Below are 17,983 nucleotides of genomic sequence, written 5' to 3' on the forward strand. Positions count from 1 at the left end.
AACAAGCCAGTTCTTACTATATACTGAAAAGACAAATACTGTTGACCCTAGTGACGATGACAACAATGACGATATGCTCTTTTTCTTAATTCGAACAAAGAAATTGATGATTGCTAAGCTGTTTTTTAATACACTGTACCTTTTCTTGCGACCGAATACATTAAATTAGGAAAAAATAGGAATACAGTCGTGCCTCGTTAGTATGGACTTTGGTTTCCGATCAAAACTGTCTATAAAGCGAGTCATCCATAATGACGAGTCATGAATAAAAACGAAAAGTATATAATTGAGAAAAAACTATAATTAATGGATACTTTTTTAATTAAATTTGTAGTTAAAAACAGCCGAGCTGTCGATGCTACCCCCTTCTCCATGAATCCGTCCACCCGAAACGCCATGTCTGTTCTTAAACCTTGTCAGTATCCTCTTGAGTAGCTGAAGTCAGTAATGCCTAGACAGAGAGTAGAATAATATTTGTTAGCAGACATGTAGACATCACACTGTTTTACTGAACAAAAGTTCCGTAATTCATCACAGGTAAAACCTATCAAGACGGAGGAGAAGGAACCGTACGCACCCATAATGTTGTGGAGGCAGCGAGCCTTCCTTTGAAGCATTTCGTCGCTCACGACAGCACCATTAGCGCGCACATTCCCAAATCACATTAACAAGGTTGACTCCATTCCTTCGAACTGTGCTTGGCGCTGTCGGACTGTGGCTGACGCTGCGATGCCGACGTTGAGCCATTTATCGGAGTCCTGTAGTATAGATGCTACCGTGGACCTGGCGAGGCTGAGGCCTGGTTGAACTTGGGTCCAGTCCCTCACGGCTTGGATTGACTGAGATGGCTTTTGCCGCTTGTATTCACAGATTTCCCGCTTCGCGCCTAAGTTCAGCTCCGTTATTTTGCGTTCAACTCCCGCCATGCCAAAAGTCAGACTAAACTTGAGGGTTACAGGCTCCTGATTCTTTGCACTCTTTTTGCCTAGTTAACCTCCCTGCCTTTCCGTTCTTCTGATTCTCTCTTTGTTGCCTTGTACTGTTACTGTAAGGAAGCGAGGGAGTCAGGCTAGCACGCTATTATACAGAGGGCTATCGAAGAGCCCTTTCCTGTGCCGTTTGTATGTGTTCCTATGAAACAAACACTGCAAGCTGAAGTACAGTTTAGAAGGACGGCTAGCCGACTACGAAGATAGCTGAGACCTTGACAAGGCCGCATCGTTGACTCAAGGCGAAGCCGACATGCGGACCACTCGGGGTGCAAAATGTGGCAGTTCGGCAGCTCAACAGTGACGAAAACCAGAAGCATGAGAAGGAAGGGCGTCCAGGACGGAACGCCCGGTCCTAGTTGCGTGCTTGTCGCTTTCTTTTGTCGCTTTACTTCGTGAATGTGTCTTAACCCTGGCCGAAAAGCTTTAACGGCTTCATGGAACACCACTTTGTGTTCTGGGATAGAAACACTTCAGTCCCCCCCCCCCCCCCCCTTTGGCGCTTATCTTTCTTCCTATTATTTATTTCTTGCTTTTAACGGCCTCTCTGTTCACGTTTAGCAGAATTTATTGCCACCACATGTTGTTGATTTCCCGACTGCGGCTTCTCATTGCGGCGCTGCCGCTTCACCCAGAAATCTCCCGGTTCCTTCCTTTCGGGGTCTTTGTTTGCTGACCCTCGGTTTGCTGTGTACGTTCCTTTCCACTCTTACCCCCCCCCCCCCCCCCCCCCCCACCCCACTTTTCTTCCTAAAACGACGACACGCCCGCTTTGGTTCTTTCCAACTCCACAGGACAAGTTCAGGCATCCGGCCGTATCGGCTGTCGCATAGGTTCCCGGCCTGCGCACCCTTCTTTAACTTGCATTTGGACTCCCCTGCTATTTTCTTAACGAGACAAAAATGCATGGGCCGAGTGGGCTGTGTGCATTCTTCCCCTGTCAATTGCTCAGACAGCGAGTTTCCATATTAACGAGGCGTAAATACATTGAAAAAGTTTCGCTCCCAGAAAAACTGTCCATAATTCGGGTCGTCCATATTAACGGATGTCATATTAGCGGGGCACGAATTTTCCATAACAGCCACTGATAAAACGAAATGTCGTGAAGACTAAATCCACAACAAAAAAAACGAAAGAGGAAAAGACAGCAACACACCAAATAAGTATAAAACTCGGCCAACGCCGAGTAAATCTTCAGAAAATTTCAAAGAGGAATGCTGTTTATGTTTTGAGGTCCCAACCGGCCACTCCTAGGTGTTTGTTTATAATTCTGTGATCCCATAGCGTATTGCAATAATTAGCGAAATTGCTTCTCGAACACCACGGTTACGTTGAAAAATTACAAGGGTCGGAACTGTTAGGAAAGAGGGTTAAACGTGAACCACTTTACTGTCAGCAACATCGGCTCGCACGTCAAATTTCGCCGGAGCAAAATGTCACACTCCCACCCACCTCAAAAAAAAAAAAAGAAAAAAAAAGAGAAAACGATATAAGTACTTGTACGTCCGAACAGAATACTGGATACTATTTCCCCAACCAGTCTGGGAAGAGCTTCTTCGTGGTATTCACTTGTTTTCTTTAAAGACTGTACAAATAAATTACACGGTGGTGTCTCCGAAGCTGCTTCGCCGCATGCGCCGTAGGTGCATCCAGAGAAATTGTTTCTCCGTTAGTGTCGTATAGTTACAGCAGATAAACGTAAAATAAAGACAAGAACAACAGAAAGGAGGCGAGCAAGCAGCCTGGAGGGACCGTGCTCCTTGCTGTGCACGCGTTCCTCCCTTCGCCGTCCGTCTCTAGGCTCTAGGTTTTGCTCATGCAGTGAATGCCGAACTGTCACCAATACACACCAAAGGCAGCCGCGAATGTGTCAGCTTCGTTTTCAGAGACTACATCGCGCTTTGCAATAATTGCAAAAAAATAAAAAAATAAAAAGAGAAACTAAATGACCGCTCCGGTAAGTGGAAAGGAGGGTTGTGCTATGGGCCTCTGGAAAGATGCCAAAGAAGGAGCTAAATGTGAGGGAAGAAGCCTGTTCTCTGTTCGCCAGTACACGAACGTAAATGTCATACAAGAAAATATATATAAAGAAATACTATGTTGACGAAAGTATACGAAATTTCGCACACTAAAAAAAGAAGAGAACTGCGCTTCCCAGAGTGTATAGAAGGCTTGAGACATCGACTTAGTACTGCATTCCTCAGTGCTAGCATGTAATTGGTTTCATTCACATATATTTCAATGGATTTTTCAAGAAAAAACGAATGTCTGAATATATTACTCCGATATCTGACCACACAAATTTTCATCCGATTGATTTGTCCGTCTCGAGCAGACGGCAGCACAAAAGAGACACGCTCAGTTTGCCACACTAATTCGTCTGTCTAGACACCAAAATTTTGAGTCAGAAAACATCTCAATAGTTTTTAACTTATAAAAACATGTAGGAGAACGCTTTTCTCTTTTTTTTTCCTGCGCCTAAAGAGATTTCAAGACAGACCTGATATTCTGGAGTTAAGAATCTCTTACCATCAACCTTCCTCCTGCATTGCTTGGTTTCACGAGAATTTGAGAGAGAAACAAAGGGCCTTAGTGGTGCAAAAACGTTTTTTTTTTTTCATTGGGGCTTTACTGCATACAAGCCCCATAAAATTATTTTTTCTCTTCTATCTAGGCAAATGGTTAACATGCGCAGGCTTCTTTCCTGTATACCAGCTGCGTCTCATAAGCTGTGCCGTCCGTCTCCTCTTGCATGTTTCACCGCTATATTGGTTATATAAGGAACGCTAGCACCTTCATCCCATTGCAGTTGTTAGGAGCCACATATGAATCTTAGGAGGAACAAGCCGCACAAGACCAAAGAGAGGTTATTCTGGAAATTATTAGAATATAAATTTACAGAACTGGAATGTAGAACGATGGCGTGTAATTCGAAAGGGAGGACCTCGATAAAATGCTCAGATGGTATTGTGTCAGTTTTGCTGATTTCTTCATGTTTTCCTTTTTCTTTTATCTGTAAGTATCACGTTCTCTAACAATTTCGCTGCCCCGTTTTCTGTTACGTTTCCGTGTAATGTATAGTGGGATCGAATGTAAGGCAGCCGCCGTGACGTTAGCTCCTGGAAACGGGCATGCACACGACAAGCAGTTCTACTCCGCGCCGTCTTCGCAAAGACAATTTGCTTCGATTTTTAGTTTGCTTGTTTGTTTGCGGCATCCAACAAAAGCACCGCGGGTTACCGTGAGTTATATGCTTTGCACGCTGCTGGGTGTTTGAGCTGGCGGCAAGCATCGGGACAAACAAGTCAGAGAAAACGGGGGTGGCGGGCGGGGGCCCAAGGAGTTCGTGAAGTAAAAAAATAAATAAAAAAAGCTCCTTCCAAGAAGACCAGAGGTAAGCGTCCTCGGGTTGCGAACAGAGGTGGGCAACCTCATGAGGTCAACCTCAACCTCAAAATGACCTCAACCTCACGGAGTGAGGTGAGGTTGAGGTGAGGTCGGCAACACCTGAAATACTTTTGAGTGAGGTCAGCAAATGAGACCTCAACCTCATGCGTGAGTTTTAGGTTGAGTGAGGTCGGCTTGTGAGGTCGAAATTATTGTTTCCCACTGCGATAAAATAGCCGGCAAAACACCTTTCATAATGCCTGTCGTGTACACTATTTTGGCTACCAACGCGCACGTAAAGTACAGTTTGCGTCTGTGCGTTTGCGTTCGACACGAAAAAAAAAGGAGGGGGGGGGGGCGTAAAGTGCAGCGCGGCAAACAAGTGGGGTCGGACGACGGCTGCAGACTCGAAAGAAGGTGAAACAAGATGCCGCCACCATGCCGAGCGAGTTTGGGAAGTAAAGTCTGCGCAAACTCGAAGACTTTCCAGACCTACGTGGGTGTGTCGACTTCACGAAAAAAAAGCTCTAATAGTAGAAAAGAGGGAAGCGAAAGATCCAGCAATCAAGGAATTGCTTGGGGAGGATGGCACGAGAGAGGAGGTTTCAGAGAGGCATATGGAAAGAACAAGGATGCAGAAGAGACGAGAGATAAATGGCTTGACGAGAAGTCACCGCACGAAGACTGTATTTTAGTAAATAAAATCTGCTTTTGCTATTGTATATGGTACGAGTTAAAACGAAAGAAAGCAATAGGACGGTAGTTCGTAGTTGTATCAGTGCAATCCACTCTTTTATAATAGTAATAATAATAATAATAATAATAATAATAATTATTATTATTATTATTATTATTATTATTATTATTATTATTATTATTATTATTATTATTATTATTATTAATATTATTATTATAAGTCACTAGACATTAAATTAACCCTTACATAAAAAGATAAATTTAATGTGCCTTTCTCGAAGAATCATTGAAGAACAGACAGGTGACTGACGACTGCTTGCAGTCATTCCTTTCTCATACCCTACATGAGCTTGCGCCTTTTTCATTTACATGTTTGTTTATCGAGGGCCTCCCCTCCGTTTTACAGCTTGCAGCCAAAGTGGCGAGCGCGCCTTTTGTTCGTAAGCTGGCTTCTGCTCTTTCGGCTCCGCAGCCGGTGTCCGATCTCAACTAGCGGACAAAGCGCGGATCCGGAAACCCCTCGGCATTTCTTGGAAAGTAAGCCACTGCACATACGCGCGCCTTTGGGAGTTTGTGAGTTTTAGGTATTTTTAAGTGCGTTTCTGTCAACAGGGCCGAGAGTTACAAGGACAGTGGCAGTGTGGGCGAGAGAGCGAGATGTGTGCGCGGTGCTCGAGCGTGTGAATGCGCGAGTGAAGATCTGCGTGTCCTCTTCTCTTTAGTTTTTCAGTAAACTTGCACCACCCCTATTTTTCCTCACTTCTTATTTTTGTTTTGTGTGGTCACTTACCAGTGAGTGCCCCCTCTCGCGTTTGTGCACCCGCGTTTACTCACAACCGGCCGCTTTTCTGCGGTACGGCCAATCGTCCCCCCCCCCCCCTCCGCTTAAAAAAAAAAAGACAAAAAAAAGACAAAAAAATCAGAAGATACAATTCTCAGATTCTTCCTCTCGCAACATTCTTTTCTTTTATTTTGCTTCTTTAGCTTTTGGTTGTGCGCTATACCTCCGACTGGCGTATTCCTGTTGGTCTAAAGAATATAAAGACATGCCCTTCTCGCTTCTCGTAACACCACGGCGGCTGCGCGGACTTCTGTCGCTTGTCGATCATGCAGGCATCTCATCGTTTCGCAGGAAGGACACGCTATTCAGTGTTCAAACTCTGCTCTTCCTCCGTGTAGACGCGTTGCCACCCTGCTCACCACCCGCTAGTCTTCCTCTCTTGACGGATATTGTGCAGTCGAAGAAAAACGAAACAACTCCCGTAGCATGGGTTAAGTGTTCGCGCTTCATTCTCCCAGTGGGCGTGGTTCTCTCGTCGCGACTAGAAGCTGGTGTCTCAGCCCCACGTTCTCATCGACACCAATCGTTCCTGGAACGTCTGCTTGGAAGTCGCCCTTAAACGGCGTCGGTGAGCCGCCCGAAATCGGCAAAAAAAAAAAAAAAAAAAGAAAAAGGCAGCATCTAAACAACATGCTGTGTTCTTCACCATTTACCGTGGCCGTCTTTTTCAAGCGAAGACAAGCAGCCATGCCGTGGTCGGCGACTTGCTGTAATTTATGACGGAAGTTTCCGCCCTTTCCAGCTGAGGTCTGCCCTTCTTCTTCGAGGTCTATCGCATTGTTGCGTTCGGCGTCGAGGGTGCATGGAATGGTTGCGGTTATGACAGGTGTGGTTATGGCAGATATAGCGAAAAAATCTAAATATACCGACGATGATGTGTGCGTGCGCAGTTGTCGAATTGAGGAAGACATCGGAGGCCATTTCCGTTACAATAGCCACGCAAAAGAAACGAAAAGCATTGTAAACTTGGAATGCATTCACTGCGACAAGAAACTGTGGGACAAGGAAACCAGCTTTTGAGCTTCTCTCGGCATCTCAAGGTAATGTGCGAATTATCCTTAATCCAACGTATTATTTCTTTAACTTACATCAATGATAAAAGGAATGTTTTGGGGCTGCAAATTCACCGTTAGTTATTATAAGTAGAAGGAGGGTAATCTTTCCAATAATTTGTCACGGCGTTTGTTCTATACAGCACAACCCACTCGTCAGGATTATTGAAAGTAGCGCTATGTTAAAAGTCAAGCACGCTTTACCTTTTTGTAACTAAGCGTCTATGCATATCGCAACATTTTGTTCTGTCCGCCTCTTGTGATAAGTCCCACGTCAGAAGTCAATTTAATAAAAGAATGTTATGGTACTGCAACTTCCATATATACGTAAGTGGTCGATCTACTTTTTTTTTTTGTAACAGAGACGTAACACTGAAGAAACATTAGATTGCTTGTGATTTTATCATCCCATTCGATTTCAAATCGCAGGAAAATATCTTCAAGAAATTATGACTTGCTTGTCATGAGGAAACACTATTTGACGGTCACAGATATGTGCGACGTTTCACTGCAGACCTTCGGGGGTTCGCATCCAGCAGTGCCAAGGACACACAAGCATTACAGCGGGAATTAGGTGAAAAGTCACCATATCAAAACAAATAAAGATAAAATTTGAAGAGTTGAAACTGACCAATTTGAACTGCCGTTATTAGGTCAGCTTGCTATGAATCAGTAGCCCCGCTGGCAAATGTTCATTTCAATTTTTTTTACTTTACAAGTAAGCCTCATTATATTCAATGTTGTTTAAAATTTATGTCATCATTCTGGCGTGTCACCGCACAGGCCTTGTGCCATGACGTTTTATAGTTAGTGTTCTCAAGTGAAAAACCTTTTCTTTTTTTTTTTTCTTTTTTTGAGGTCGAGCGACTGACCTCAAACTCACAGTTTGAGTTTGAGGTGAGGTTGAGTGAGGTCGGTGGTGGCATCAGAAAAATTGAGGTGAGGTCACCTGGTCAAACCTCAACCTCAAAGCGTGAGGTTGAGTGAGGTCAGGAAATTTTTATTGAGGTTGAGGTGAGGTTGCACTTTTTGAGGTCAAATGCCCACCTCTGCTTGGCGAGGGCATAAAGATATGACGATCGCGAAAACAAATACGTAAATTGCAAGAAATAAAGCCGATGAGGCATCTACCCATCAAAAGTGAAATAGTAGGGCACCCTTGAGAGACACAGAGAGCAGAGTGGCACTGAGAGCCATTGCGAGTTAATGACGTCCTATCTCGAGTCAAGAATACGAAGAATGGAGGCGTGTAATACGATCATTAGGTCTGTTATAGTAATGGAGGGGATTCCATGAGAAGGAATCATAACCCAGAGGAGCAGGTGATTGTTACGTACAATAAAAAGTGTTTTTTTTTTTTTATGTAAAGGAAAGCAGAGGCTTCGGCTGCAACAACATTCCTTTCTGATGCATCATATGTGAAGTGAAGGCAGAAGGAAACCGACGCTTTCGCGGGTAGTTGCATTCATCGAGTGCAACTACTACAGAAATGGATTTTCACCGCTTGCGTTTCCGATTGATAAGTCTCATAGAAAGCAATGCTTGCGAGCGAAACTACATTCTCTTTTTTTTTTTTTTTTTTGAGCTTAAACAACACGGATGAGAGGTATCCTTGAACCTACGAGGCCATCTATACCGAGTGTCTCAGCATATAGGTAATCAAGCTTTTAAATGATACGAAACGTACTCGCCCATAAAACTAACTGGGGGCTTTTAAGAAAGTTCGCATGGTCTGCTCTGCCGACTGCATCTATTTCGTCGTCCAGAATTGATTTATTACTGAAGAATTATTAGGCAGCATTGCGACCTTGTCTGAGAAAAAAGTGTAAATTAAGAAGTTATATATTTTTAAATCAGCTGACTGATATATATATATATATATATATATATATATATATATATATATATATATATATATATATATATATTTTGCGAAGTTTATTGCCTCAGGGCATAAAAGGAATGTTATGATGGATGAAGGGTGTGGTCATATAAATGAAAAAAGGTTGACTGATGTAATGAAATCGAGGAGTGAACGATGATGCGGTCTCAGCATCCAAACGGCATATGACTGCGGATTATGGGGGAAAGGCCAGCTGCCATCAGGTGCCGGATCCGCGTCGGCTCTAACACTGGACATTGCCACAGCAGGTGATGGATGTCAGCTTCTATATTTCTAGACTTGCATACCAGGCTCCCAGGGTGCGGGTATAAATACCGAAATTGTGGCCACTTTCGGAGTTATAATTTACAAAAGCAGTTTTATTCACCGGCCGTTATATAGCCCACGCAGTACGAAAGCTTCCACGGTTTAAATGGGCGGCTGTATCGTCCTGACACCGCCTCAGAGAGAACAAATTCAGCTTCCCCTGGGGCGCTGTTTCCGACGGGGCTGAACGAGAGATACGCGCCAGCTGCTGTCCCATGGTATCTGCTCGGTTCTCGTCTCATACGGCCAGTGGGGTGGCCGAGGAGCCACGTGCATTGGCCCAAAGACTGCTCCCAAGTCATTACTTTCACAAATCGTGCCACCCTTGCTCATGTGGATCTCCACCGACTTCTTCACTAAAGGCACTAAAGTCCCATTAATTAAGCTACGCAAGGCAGGAGTATATTTATTGCAAAAGTTCATTCGCATTGTTGCTGCTGCCATATCTACATAACGCGATTAGGGAGAGCGTGCGTTCTTGCGCAAATAGCTTTGCACAAACGGAGCTGTCCGCCATCGGCGGCCGATCCCAAGGTGGAGGGAGAATCCCCTCCTTGCGACGCCGATGAGCCCAGACGTAGGCCGCCACCATTTCGCAGCACTGAAAGGCGGCTGCAAGAAAAGGGGTTGGGCGGAGAAGCTACCAAAGCGACCTCGGTTCAGAATGCCACGTCAACTTTCGAGCTAAGACTGTTCAGCTCTGCGCGTGGTATCCGTATTCAATCACTTCGTCATCGCTTCACTGCCGCTTCCGACGATGGTCTGAATAATCGACGTTCATGGGCCAGCCAGTGCGCCTTGTTGAAGCACTAGTTGTGTACTTCTTTCTAAGCTCTAAGTTGTAAGCTCTAAGTAAGCTCTAAGTAAGCTCTAAGTTGTACCAAGTGGGTCATTATCCTGATAGACAAATTTTAAGAGTTTCTATCAACATTTTGTTTTGTTTTTGCGCATTCGTGATAAAAGAGTGCGGCGACCAAAAAAGAAAAAAAAAATGAAGATGTTGGCGCCACATACGGGTCATCTAAGATCCCTCAGAAGTTTTAACTTTAAAAAAGAGGCATCGTAACATTACCAGAAACCTGCCATGGAACACAGTCTCGTTCGAATATATTTCGTCGGTTGTGGTTTTCCCTTGCGAGATTTCGACTTAGCGGCTTGATGAAATATTTATTCATTTTTGCTTAATATAGCAATTATTTTCCAGAAAGAATGACAGGGTCCCATTTTAGGTATCTACTGGCCATGATATTGCCTTTGAAGGCGGTTACATGTAGCAGGGTACAGTGAGAGGCACCACCGTTGATAAAATGACTTCGGATTGCTGTTCTATCAGAGGGCCTTTTGTTGATGAGCAGCTTCCTTTTATCATTTCGTTCTTATTGAAGAGCGGCCTGGACAGAAGCCGCGATTTCTTGCTGAACGCCCCAGCCGATGAGTAAAGCGCTGAATTTTAACCGCGAAATAATGCCTGGACCTAAACGTTTGTTTTTCTTTTGCAGTCCTCTCTTTCGTGCTGCACAGCTTTTCGCATCATGCGAACAGGAACGTCGAAGAAAAGCATTGTTTTAAGCATTACGTTTTTTCTCTCGCTACAAATACCAGTTGTTGCTATTAACAACGGATAGCATTGAAAACTAAACACCTTTATAATTCTGGTGAGCTATAGAAAAGTTTATGTACTGCCATAAGCGCATAAGAGTGAGGAGTATACCAGCCGCGTAAGCACGAATAATGGTCAGTGGATGTACTAAAGCGTGAGGACTCTAGCTCCGAGGGACCATCGCTTTAACGGGCTTTTCACGGTGACTCGATGGCTAAGGTGCTCGACTGCCGACCTCGACAACATGGGCATGACTCTTGCCACGGTGGAGGCGACACTCAAGGCGCCCGCGTAGTCTGCAATGCCAATGAATGTTACAGAAACCAAGACGGTTGAAATTAATCCGGAGCTCTCCACTATACGGCTCCCCTCGCAGGGCGCGTCTCTTGGTGATGTTAATATATAATATACAATATATACCATTCCTTCATCGCTTCTCCTGTAGGCACAGCGCTGGCTGCGGAATGCCACCTCGTGCGGGCCGCCCTAGATGGGACAACTGCCTAGCCCTGGTCGATCAGTTTCTCCGCACTGCGGGTCGCGGGCTGTGCCGGTTTAAGGGGCGTTGATGAGTCCAGACATTTCCGCAGGACGAAAGCACAAAAGTGAAACTATGCATGGAGGTGCGCCCCTGGGTGTCATAGCATTACACGCAGTACAGCGGCATATTTTGTTCCCGTCATCGGCTTTAGGCTTTAGCGTTGGAAGGAAAGCTTAAGCCCTCGAGGTTTAACTGCCCCCCAAAACCACGTTCCGCGCGAAATAATTGCTGCAATGAAATTAAATTATTTTATCTTTTTGTTTATATGTTTAAAATTACATTCCGCTCTAGTAATTTAGTAATGCAACGAATTACTTTCTTTAAGGAAACAATTACACAACATAAGTAAATAATTACTTTCAAAATTACTTTTGCGAAAATGCAGACAAGGACAAGCAACTATGGGCCGTCCAGCAGGCCCGGGGTGCGCTCGAAAAGCACAAGCCTCACAACCCACCACAAACGGGCCAAATGAGGTAGTGCAGAGTAGGGCTTAACCCTGGGTAGACGCTTGGCCAGCGTCACGACGCTTTAACCCGTCGTTTGCCGGCTCCCTAATAAAGTTATACATACATACATACATACATACATACATACATACATACATACATACATACATACATACATACATACATACATACATACATACATACATACATACATACATACATACATACATACATACATACATACATACATACATACATACCGCTGATTTTTGCACTGTGTCATCCGTTAATAGTCAGATGAAATTAACGACGCGCCCTTAATGTTGCGCACACTCCCGGACACCCTTAGAGTGAGTGGGGTAGCTATTCGCAAAGGAGATGCCCCTGACTTACGTGGCAAGCTCAGCCGGAAGTCAACTACCTTGTAGTGACAGAATGGGGAGGCCGTTTGGTGCCCAGCTTTTGCCGGTTCAAGCCAGAGTAAGGGTCAGAGCCAGGAGTAACAAACAAATACATGCTTTATACACAGCAAGAGACGATATAGAGAAATTCATACGAACACTTAAAATGTAAAGACGAGAGGTTCACACAAAAGCAACGCTAAGCATGCAACTAAAGAGGCATTCAATAGCACAAAGGTTTTAGAACACTGAATGCACGAGAGATTCAAATAAACAAATACCAAATTGTGTACCAGGCACTGTTGCAGACCGACGCCTGGAGAGTCACGATGTGGCCGCGTGTAAGACGAGCGCCGCTCCCTCGCAGATCTGTGGGCTGGCCAGAAGCGGGTGGACCCCAGGAGTCGAGCCGTAGCACTTGTGAACACGCCGCAATACTAGCTAAAACGCTGACTCACACAAGCGACGCGACCTCAATAAATAGGACGCCGCGCCTGTCCTAAAGCTGACGCGCTTAGCTTCGCTCGTTGGGGCGTTCCCCTTTCCTCCCGCCGAGCCGCGCGTCGTCATTGGTTAAGTGCGGCTGAGAATTCGAGAAAAGACCAGCACATTCCGGCTGGTTGAGTCACCGTCACCGTCGGGTGATGAGAAGGAGGGTGACGCCGATGCGTACAAGGCCACGCGCTCTCGTACGGGGAAGGAGGCGTTTCTCCAGTGTGCTGGAACTTTCCATGCGGCGCCACCCGGGCTTCCTTCGCGCCGCGCTGACTTAATAAAAATGTGCGCCGATTTCGTAACACACAGGCAAAACTACTTGCGATCGATAGGGCGCCTTCAAGCACGAACGACGCGCGATGACCTTCAGCCAGCATAAACGATCATCACAGATTTGAGCAGAGCGCTGCTTCTGAGACTATCTATGCCATGCAAGGTAGATATATGCCATGCTTGTAGATGGATCACTTACAACGGGTATATCGTATACGTTTAGTCGCGACCATTCACCTAAGTAAGAAGATGGGAGGCACCGATGGGCCACCGAAGAGGCAGATGCAAAACGAAGCTTAAACTATAGTCACTAGTTCACACTTCCTTGGCTTGCAGCAGCTCAGGGCATACTCATAGAGAAAGAGATTGGTAGAGAGCGGACACTCTCATAGGGCCAAGCGGCCCATTTGGCTGTAGCGCACCAAGCGGCTGGCGGCAACTACCTCCGGTCATGCTGGGAGGCGCGCGATTTTAATACTAGCATGCGCTGCGCCCTTCCCTGCCCTTTTGGCGCATTATTTTGGCTTTACATGATCTGTTAGTGTTTCTATTTATTTCTAAAATAGATTCCCAGTTCTCTAAACTGGCCATCAACGCAGCTGCACAGCCTTTGCAAAACAGTATTGCAGGAAAGACGCCAAGTGCTTTGTGAAATGAACATTTATTTTGCTGCATATAAAACACATAAGAGATGCAACAGATGTAGACGGATGCATTGGCAAAACTTGGAACACATTAGATGATGTGCACAGTACAGAAAAATAAAAATACACTAAGCGAGAAACACCACTTAGAGACAAAAAATAGCATAACGTTGTTTCCGAATTGTGGCAAATGATATGTAACAAAGCAGGCATTATACATAAACTACACAGTCCCAGTAGCGACTTCCTTAGCAAGGGTAACTTGTATTTTTCAGGGCAGAGAGGAGTACTGACGCTTGGGGGAAGGCCACACCGTTCACTCGTCGCATCTGCCATGCTTCGGCGGCAGTCCGTGGGTCCATGCAGTGCTGTTGAAAAGAAATGAACATGAGGCAGAAGGCTGCAATGAACTGTAAGGCCACTGCACCGCGCACACATCTGTGCATGTGGGTGCGTACTGAAGACTTGATGACCAGTAGTTATGGTCCAGAACAGAAAAGCTGTCATTCGTAAAATTGATACAAAAGCTACTCTTGCAACGTAGAGGTCAGGAAATGCAGGCTGTTACGTTTCTCCACCGAGAAGTGGGACAGCTGACGCGGCCACCGCACAGCAACAGGCAGAACCGCGAGCGGATCGGCCATTTCGACGCCGTTCATCGGCCGCGCAACGCTTCCTCCCGCCGACAAGTCTCAACGTGATCCTGCCACGCGCCAAATGTGTGTGCGTGCGTGTGAGTGTGCAAACGCCGGCCAAGCCTGGAGCTCGTGAGAGAGGGCGCCGTCCTCGCCCGTCTGCAGGAGGTGGAGGAGATGAGGTCGGACCATCTGCGATTGAGTCATTCGTTGTGAACCAACATGTTTGGCTCTCCCTTTCCTGTGAGGGTTTACCATTTCCCTGTGAACTGGAAAAACTATAAAAAGCAGCGGCCGACTCCGCTGAGATAGAGACTACTTTGACGCGCCGTTGTTACGACGCTAGACACCAGCTGTGTGAGAGTGTCTGTAATCTCTCCGGGTCAGCTTCACTGCCCGTTTCTTCATGATGTTGCAGTAAAGGTTGTTTCGTTAAAAGACGCCTTGTCTTTGCTGGCACCTTTGATGCCGTCCGCCGTCCACGGAGCCGCCAGGCCAACGCTACCGAGGGGCCGCGCGCCGCACGTAATAACTGGTGGCAGTGGTACGCTACCCAGGCACTCGCGACCTCAAACATAACAAGGCTAACCGAACCTATCTGAAAATGCATTTCTACAGTGAGTGAAATAACAACCACTAAACTAACAATATTCCTCAAAAGCACTGAACAGCTGAAGCAATGAAGCTTGCAGCATAATAAAACATCTCACTTTAACGTTGTCCCGTTAAATGCAACGCGACACCACGCAAAACCGCGGCCGGTGAGCACGCCATGTTGGCTTGCCCTTCATTCGCGACTTTGTGAAGCGCAGACCGCCGTGCTGAACTAAACTGCCCGAAATGTCTCGCAGTTTGACAAGAATGAAACATTTCTCACCTTGCGGTTGCCCTGTTAAACGCGACACCACGAAAAACCGTCTCACGCCATGTCACGTCACCGCGGCGGCCAGCACGCCTTGTCATGCCTGTTAGCTTGCTTGCCCTTTACGCGCGACTTTGTGAAGCGCTGGCCGCCGTACTGAGCTAAACTGCCTGAAATTCGGCACAGTTTGACAAGAAAGTCAACACTACAACATTTCTCACCTCACCGTCGCCCTATTAAACGCGCCACTCAGGAAAACTAGTCGTTCGGCAAACCTAGCCGCACCGCCCGGCTACGCCATTTTGGCGCAACGGCGTGCCTTGGTGCTTCGCATGCCACTTTGTTCAGCGTGCTGAGATAAACTGTTCGAAATGCAGCTCAGTTTCGCGGGAACACAACATATTAAACCTCGCCGCGTTTGGAAACTGCCGGAGCCTCACGAACTGCGCCTGAACTTATCTATGCCTGAACAGCCGGCGCACCTGTTCACGAGCTGCGAAACTTTATTGGCACCGGCCAGCGTGGTCATGGTAAACTGCTTCAAATGCAGTGTAGTTCAGCAAGAAATGTTTGCTCACCTTGACGTCGTTTCAAACCGCAGTTTTTCCGCGTAGCAGCCCACGAGAGATAAAATATGAGGTCGTTGCCGCACAGGCGCGGCGAGGCACGATTTGACAACTGCTCGCGCTTCCTTCGACAGCCTTTTGTCGTCTGCTCCGGCGGGCTACCGCTGCAGCGAGTGCCGTCGCGCGCGCGTCCGCGCATGTCCACGCTGGTGCCGCCATCCATCAATCGGCGGCAGCGCAACAACTCGTGCTCATTTCCTGGGGCCAGTTTTCGCCGAGTGTCCGCTCTTTACCAATTTCTCTATGGCATACTGACGCCTGGGTACACACGTAGTCACAGGGCGAGAACGCGCAGAAGGGGGAGAGGGTGCACCAATGGAGAGGGGGTGCAACTGGCAGCCAGATATGCGCATGGCAAAAACACTAAGCGTAAGCTACCGGTGTCCATTGCTAAGACCACCAAATCAATAACTGTCTACCTCGGAGGCTTAAAACGGTGAAGACAGTTCCAGGCCAACTAGGCGCTGGTTTCGCCGCTCGGCTGCTGTCGTTGTCTTATCCTTGTAATTGCACCGGTTAGAGGTGAGAAAAGAGAGGGAGCAATTGTTTCGGGTTAAATTTGGAGGGGAAGACGAAGAAACGTGCGCGCCGCATTCCAAGAGAGGTCGCTCTTTCATTTCCACTGTTTTATTTTTAATTCATGAAAGCAAAAAGCAATTTAGGAGTAGTTGCAGTATCTTCTCAAGCGATTTGGATGCAAATGCATCAGTATTGGTAAAGAAATTTACTGCTGTGTTGGTTAGGCTTAATGACACATAAGCAAATAAGGCTGTCATGTGTGCCAGGCCCGAGGTGAAGGTAAAGTAATTTAGTTACATTCGAGTTATACTTAGAAAATTATCCAGTAAAATAACTTCATTCCTTATCATACATAAATGTGCCATGTATGCTTAGGAGACAGTGCTTGAATCGGGATCCATGACTTCAGGAGGGTTCAGTTCCCATATCGCACAACCATCTCAAGAGAGCTGGGCAGCTGGGCAGCCCTGAGTGGGCAGCTGTTGTCATCTAGGTCACTTGACGTATCTGATGGCGTCACACAACAAGCTGACCAATCAATGCCAGGCTTACCACCTTCCAGCTACCACCAGTAAGAGGAATGCTCCTTATATTTCGCCTACAACGCGACGATTAATTTTCTGAAGAACACGGCTTTTAAAGCTATCGCTTTAAACAATCCGTTGGTGCCACGAAGGTGCCCGATTGGACTGGAGTGGTCATGTGGTCTCTTGACTGCCCAGTCACGTGAAATTGTGACATCAGTAACATCTCGACCAATCGGGCAATTTCTTAGCCTAGTCGGCAAGGGCTCTGGCCCGTGACAGTTGGTATCGCTTAGCGCAGTGCGACACCACAAGAATACGTGTCATGGCCAAGTAGGCAGATGCTCTGGCAGAAATTTCTGCACAGTTGTGACGTCATACACATGGTCAGCACCTGAACCAAACAGTATTTAAACGTACCTTTGAAGAAAGGGAAACAGTTTCGCTCAAGAGAAAGCTAGGTGGTCAACAAGGAATTGAACCGCAGTAGAGCGAGAGAGAGAAAGAGAGAGAAGGCAGAGAGGTTAACCAGGAAAGCTTCCGGTTTGCTACCCTGCACTGGGGAAGGGGAATGAGGAGTTTAAAGGAGAAAGATAGAAGAGAATGATAGGAAAGGTAAGGCGGCGAGGAGCACAGTCACAGTTTCTCAATCAAGTTTGTGTCCCTCATAAAACACATAAGTGCTTTGAAGGCTTTGCCGTTAGACGCCTTCTGTGGCCATGGGCCGAGGATTTTCTCTTCTGTGAAAGGACGGCTGTCAAGATGGTCCAGAGCCGAACGCAGCGCATATCTTTCGCTTGAAAAAGCAGGGCACTCGCAAAGGAGATGCTGTGTGGTCTCTTCGCAGCCGCATCTTTCACAGTTAGGGCTATCCGCCATTCTCATCACATAAGCGTATTTTTTCGTGAATGCAACACCGAGCCACATACGGCACATCAGTGTTGTTTCGCGCCGCCCTTTGTTAGGGGGAACACGAAGGCGCAGCCCAAGGTCTAGTTCCCTGAGGCGTCGATTGGAAAATTCTCCTTTGTTCCAGGCTAAAAGCGTTAGCTCCGCCGCTAAGGAACGAAGTCGACAAGCTGCGTCAACTCTAGATATAGGAATGTTCACTGTAGTTCCGTCGTTGTGTGCAGAACGGGCAACTTGGTCTGCCTGGTGGTTTCCCTCAATACCGCAATGTCCAGGTAGCCACTGGAAAATTATATCATGACCTTTTGATGTAGCGTCGTGGTATAGCACG

Source organism: Amblyomma maculatum, chromosome 1 (assembly GCF_055883805.1).
Source record: "Amblyomma maculatum isolate TAMU_Amacu chromosome 1, ASM5588380v1, whole genome shotgun sequence".
Taxonomy (NCBI): domain Eukaryota; kingdom Metazoa; phylum Arthropoda; class Arachnida; order Ixodida; family Ixodidae; genus Amblyomma; species Amblyomma maculatum.